Source organism: Euphorbia lathyris, chromosome 8 (assembly GCF_963576675.1).
Source record: "Euphorbia lathyris chromosome 8, ddEupLath1.1, whole genome shotgun sequence".
In the NCBI taxonomy this organism is placed as follows: Eukaryota; Viridiplantae; Streptophyta; class Magnoliopsida; order Malpighiales; family Euphorbiaceae; genus Euphorbia; species Euphorbia lathyris.
This window is the reverse complement of record NC_088917.1, coordinates 51841572-51847871: the sequence shown is the minus strand read 5'-3', so window position 1 is coordinate 51847871 and position 6300 is coordinate 51841572. Positions and strand designations below refer to the sequence as shown.

At 46.4% G+C, this 6300-nt stretch overlaps 1 long non-coding RNA gene across 1 annotated transcript; it reads right to left on the bottom strand.

The window, feature by feature from the left end:
- Nucleotides 1–1007: 1007 nt before the first annotated feature.
- Nucleotides 1008–2127, bottom strand: LOC136202330 (uncharacterized). The gene is made up of 3 exons (XR_010674407.1): nt 1903–2127; nt 1481–1831; nt 1008–1359 (listed from the first exon to the last, which is right to left on the bottom strand). It is a non-coding gene; the product is annotated as an uncharacterized lncRNA (long non-coding RNA).
- Nucleotides 2128–6300: the final 4173 nt, after the last annotated feature.

The following is a 6300-nucleotide window of genomic DNA, read 5'->3' as shown; positions in this document are numbered from 1 at the left end:
AGGTGAGAAGTCTCTTCCAAGAGTACGGTATTGAGCATCATAGGTCTTCTCCGTATCACCCGCAAGCTAATGGTGCAGTAGAGGCAGCTAATAATAACCTTAAGAGGATCCTCGTGAAGATAGTGGAGTCACATCGAAATTGGCACGAGCAGCTTCCGCTCACTTTATGGGCTTATCGCACGACGGTTAGAACGTCAACTGGGGCAACGCCGTTCTCCTTGGTATATGGTGCAGAAGCCGTTCTCCCAATTGAGATTGAAAAGCGATCGTTAAGAATCGCAGTAGAAGCAGAGATTCCCGAGACGGAATGGGTGAAGAAGCGATGTGAGCAGTTGGCATTGGTAGGTGAGAAAAGGATGGAGGCTCTTTACCACGTGCAGTTATATCAGAGAAGGATGGCCCGAGCCTTCAACAAAAAGGTCAAGGCCAGCCCTATCAAAGAAGGGGACCTGGTGATGAAACAGATCCGAATGACGCACACCGACCCTAGGGGCAAGTTCAGGCCAAATTGGGAAGGACCATTCCTCATGAAGAAAATCCTAAGAAAAGGGGCGGTGAAGCTAACTACTATGGACGACATGGAGTTCTCCGAACCTACCAATCTGGATAGGCTTAAGAAATACTTTTCTTAAAAAAAAAGAAAAAAAAAGAAATGAAAATTCCTGATAGGTTGAAAACCCGCAAAGGGCGACCTATGCAACAATAAGGGACATCCCAATGGGTGAAAACCCGAAAGGGCACTCGTTTGAAAATTCCGGGATAATAAAAGGAGAGTTGAAAAATCGTTGGGATCTGAAAATCGAAAAAGGAGGATCTTGGTAACAGTGGTTATATTTTGAGCAATTATGAAAATAATGTATAAGCGGCTAAGTATTTCTGTTGTTTGTAAATAAATAAAGGCATGAATATATTTGAAGAGAATGATTGGAATCATTATAATCTATTGAATGCATTGTATTATGAATTATGAGTTATACATTCCCTACCTCTTTTACATAAAAAGCCTACGTCCTATCCACCCCTCTCCCTATATACAAGCTATACATCGGGGTAATACTAATGAGAAAACTACAAATAATGAGCCTAATGAGGAGGAAGATCCCAGAAGTCCTCAAAGTCCCTCAGACGAGAAGCCCGCTCCGCAGATAAGGCCTCCTCGGCAACCCGACGACCTTCCTCGGCGGCAAGGCGCCCCGCGGTCTCCACTCGCGTCATCTCCTCTACGGCAAGACGCCCCCCGGTCTCCACTCACATCATCTCCGACCAATGAGCATTTCTCTCTCGATATACCTGCCCGACCCTAGCATCGGCATCCCGCTGCGACTCACTGAGCCGCTGCTCGTTCGCATGAAGATCGCTCTGCAAATAAAAAAAAGAAGAAGAAAAAATGTATCAAAACAGGCAATAATTGAAGTCATACATACATATGTGCATCACACGCATACATTTCACTACACTAATACAGAATAAGAATACTCACCAGGTGGTCGGCACAGCGCAGGTTGAGCTACTCTCTGAAATAACCGGACAATCCCATGTAATCGGTACACGTCCCTCTCGAAGTATGGAGGGCATCAGGGGGATCGAACGACATCCTTGAGGTAAAAACCGAAGGGGCTGTCTCGATGCCGGAGTAGGCCACGCCCGCCTCACCGTAATGGATCACCGGAAAGTCTCTCCCTGGGATCGGGAAGGGTGTGCCAAGGCGAAGCCGCTCTGGTTGGGCAACGCCCGAGGACTCGCCTGCATAATAGGAAGGCTCGCTCGCAGACGTCCGGGCCCGAGCACCATCGAAAAAGTCTGACGTCCGAGCGCTCCTCAAGGAACCCTCCTGCACGTAAAGACACAATAAATACCCATAACCATCTCGTAAATAAAGAATAAATAGGACAAAGCACTCACCGGAATCTTCTCCTGACCGAAGACCGCAGCAACAGCCTCCGTCGAAAATACGTCATCCGCAGGATCCACATCCATCGCGACCTCGGGAGGATCCAACAGGGTCAACAGAGTCGATAAATAGCGGACGTGACCCCCTGCGTGGTCCCACACATCTCGAGGGGCAAATCGACGGGTCAAATCACGACGGATGTCCGATAAGGGCATGACCCTCACCGCAAACATGGACACGGGAATCTCACCTGGCGTCCAATGTGTGGCGCTAACCCCAGTAAAACCCCGGTCGTCCAAATACCATGCTCGCACGCACGGGCCGGTAAGTACACACTGCTGCCCCTGAATGCGGGTAACATAAGCGTAATCGGGACTAAAGTCGAGGTCGTCCCATCTGAAGGAAATCTGAAAAACAAAAGAAAGGTCAGACAAAATCAAACAAAATCCATCATGGTTAGGAGATGTTCACCTGTCCCAAGCTCCGCGTGTCGATCCATGATAGGAGTCGGGCCACCGTCCGGCTCTTCTCAGTACGCAAATCAAAGTCACTCCACCTCGCCATAAGTGGAAGCCTAACCGTACGCGGCCTACTCCTGCGGGTGCACGGAAGAATCCGCCTCTCATAGGCCCAAACCTGCTCGTAGAAACGGATATCAGAAACGGAAATCGCAAAAAGAATAAAGAGACAAGCTAAGGATAGAGGGCGTACCAGGAGGGCAAAAGTGTAACCACTGAAATCCTTGCGCTTCCGGCAAGTCAAGTCCAGGAATTTATATAGGAAAGCCAAGCCGGCTCCTGCCCAATCGTAGGATGACACCGCATCCAAATCACGGAAAGCCTGGATGAGATCCGCATGTATGGTTCCGCTCTTAGTGCGGAAGATCGTCTCGCCTAAAGCGTACAGAAGGAAGATCCGTGTCATCTCGGTCGCAGAAGTCCCTGCGACTTAATAATCCAAAAGTGGTAACAAACTTCACCGGGGTGGCCTTGACACCTGTATAAACTCCGGGTCCGATCAGGGCAGATATCTCAGCTCGGTCAACCCAAGGACGCACCATGTCAAAGAAAAGCGGAACCGGGATGCCGCTACCCCACAATCCGGTCAACAGGGAGAAGTCACGGGGCGAGATCGTCATCTCCCCAAACGAGAAGTGAAAGGTGTGGGTCGAGTCTACCCATCTCTCGCACAGGGCGCGCAGACCGAGCCAGTCACACACTCCGTTGGCACGAGGCAGCGCCAGGATATAAGGCTCGAAGCCCAACTCTCGTACCCGGGCTTTAGCCGCCGGGCTAAGCATGGCATGCCAGATATGAATGTCCTCGGTGGTCCCTGAAATGCCAATGACCTGGAAGGAACGGAACGGGTAAGGCAAAGGGCCAAACTAAAACCTCGCTTCTATGCATAAGTCTAATAAAAGTTTGTTAACCTAGTTATTCTTCCAGTTATGTTTAAATCTAACTTAGAAGTTCCTGTCAGTTAGGATCGTTACTCTGTGAGATTTCATTCGTAGGATCATTTGTATAGGATTTGATTAATTCATTATTCTTTGGTGTTCCACTCTCCCGCGTGCTTGCGAGGAGGTTAATCTAATTCTAACTTGGGTTAAAAGCGTTTAATTTAGTTGTTTACTTTCACTATTCACGTGCATTATTCACGTTTTACTATTCACGTGCATCATTCACGTTTTACTATTCACATGCACTATTCACGTTTTTACTATTCACGTGCACCATTCACGTTTTTTTTGCGGTTGGCATGCATTATTCATGTTTTCTACTATTCACGTGCATTATTCACGTTTTTACTATTCACGTACACTATTCACGTTTTTACTATTCACGTGCACTATTCACGTTTTTAGTATTCACATGCACTATTCACGTTTTTTTTTGCGGTTAGCATGCATTATTCATGTTTTCTACTATTCACGTGCACTATTCACGTTTTTTTACGGTTAGCATGCATTATTCATGTTTTCTACTATTCACGTGCACTATTCACGTCTTTACTATTCACGTGCACTATTCCCGTGTTTACTATTCACGTTTTTACTGTGGCATGCATTGTTCATATTTTTTACTATTCACATGTACATAGTTTATATTCTTTCAACAAACAAAAAGCATAAAGCATTGCTCACGTGCATAAAAATTCGCGTTTTCTAACTAAAAGTCTTCTAAGCAGCTTAAAGGTTAGCATGCAAATGACGTTCAAAATGGGGCTGCTAAGGCCTAGAAGTCTTGTCAAAAGATAAAGATTAAGGGGGTACTTACCGGATTGATGTTGGTCCGGCTCAGATGAGAAGCAGGATGCTGAAAAGGAGCCACTCTATCCAAGTTCTCAAAACCCGCATCCATACCCTTCGTGTCATCGTATTTATCCGAATCCATCACAAGAATGCTCTAAGTTTAGTGCTAGAGAGAGAGAGAAGAGAGAGAAGGTGTGGGGTTGAAATGAAACCCCACCACCTTATATAAGAGAAGGGAATGGCATTCCCGTAAATAGCGAAAAAGGTACGACGTGACATAAATGTAAAAAGTAAATAATTAATTACCAGGTGCACAGACCTCCGATTTGCAGTCCGTTTCAGCCTGCGTTTATGCCTGACAGTGACCAATACCATAAGGATATGACTCCAAACGACAGCCGAAATTTTACAGAACAGTAGCGCCAGTCAAAATACAGACAACAGTCGATGGAAAAAAAATTTTTAGTCTAAAATGTTCCCGACGAAGAGATTAGGATGTTCCTATCAACAACTCAAATACCCGAGACGATAGCTCCAGTAAAAAATACAGACGACAGTGTTTTAAAATTCAGAACTGCTAGAGAGAGCCATTTTTCCTACGGTTGATTTAGAGACCAGGGTTTCTATTGAGCCATTTTACCCGCGGTCGTGGACCGGGGTTGCTTTTGAGCCATTTTGCCTGCGGTCGATTTAGAGACCAGGGTTGCTTTTGAGCCATTTTACCCGCGGTCGTGGACCAGGGTTGCTTTTGAGCCATTTTGCCTGCGGTCGATTTAGAGACCAGGGTTGCTTTTGAGCCATTTTACCCGCGGTCGTGGACCAGGGTCGCTATTGAGCCATTTTGCCTGCGGTCGATTTAGAGACCAGGGTTGCTTTTGAGCCATTTTACCCGCGGTCGTGGACCAGGGTCGCTGTTGAGCCATTTTGCCTGCGGTCGATTTAGAGACCAGGGTTGCTTTTGAGCCATTTTACCCGCGGTCGTGGACCAGGGTTGCTTTTGAGCCATTTTACCCGCGGTCGTGGACCAGGGTTGCTTTTGAGCCATTTTGCCTACGGTCGATTTAGAGACCAGGGTTGCTTTTGAGCCATTTCGCCCGCGGTCGTGGACCAGGGTTGCTATTGACGAGACAAACAAGGCAAAGATCGAAGTATGCTTCCTCCTACTCTATACGTGTCTTTTACTTTAATATATTTACATTGCATGTGTTGCGTTAGCAAAAAACGTTTTCAAAACACACACATCACTGTCAAAATAGGAAAGTAGGGGCAACTGTAGACACCGAGTCGGAGGACCTGTGACGAAAACCCATAACAAGACGGTTGAAGCGGTTGGTTCCAATAATTTAAAGCAATAATAATAATAAAAATCACGAGAGGATCTGTAGGGGTTGCGGTCATCGAATGGATGGCTCGCGGATGCTCAGCGGCAGCCGGCGCGCGCCCGACGGCAGTTGGACGCGCGTCCGACAGTGCGGGGCGCACGCCCAGCAGCAGCGGGGCGTGCGCGCCCAACATCCGTCGGGCGGACACCCAACGACGTTGGGTAAACGCCCAACGACGTTGGGCGAACGCCCAACCAACGTTGGGCGAACGCCCAACATCTGTTGGGTGCACGCCCAACGTTGGTTGGGCGCGCGCCCAACCATTTTGGGCGTAGCCCGACGCCCTTGGGGCTACGCCCAAAATTGTTTGGGATCTGTGCCTATAAAAGGCACGGATCCCCATGCATTTGGGAGAGGGGGGATCTTTGGGAGCTTCTCACTCTAAAACATTTTTTAGAGAGAGAGTTATTTTTTTTCCTAAAAGTGAAAATTTTACTAAAAACACCGAAAAACACAAAAATCGTAACTCGTGGAATCAACCGACTTCAGCTGTCAAATACCGATCTTGAGGTATTATCCGAGGAGTAGACTCGTTTTATTTATTTTATTTATTTATTCATTTTATTTATTTATTCTAAAGTTTTATTTATTTAGTTAATTATTTATTTATCACATTTTATTTATTATTCCGCATTTATTTAATTTTTTGTCTCGTGTTAAACAAACGTTTGGTTTTGTTTTTAAAATAAAAAAAACCTCGTTTTAATATCCCAATACGAACCGTGATCCGACTCAAAGGTAGTTCGGGATTAAAAAACGTTGTAATTATAAGCTTT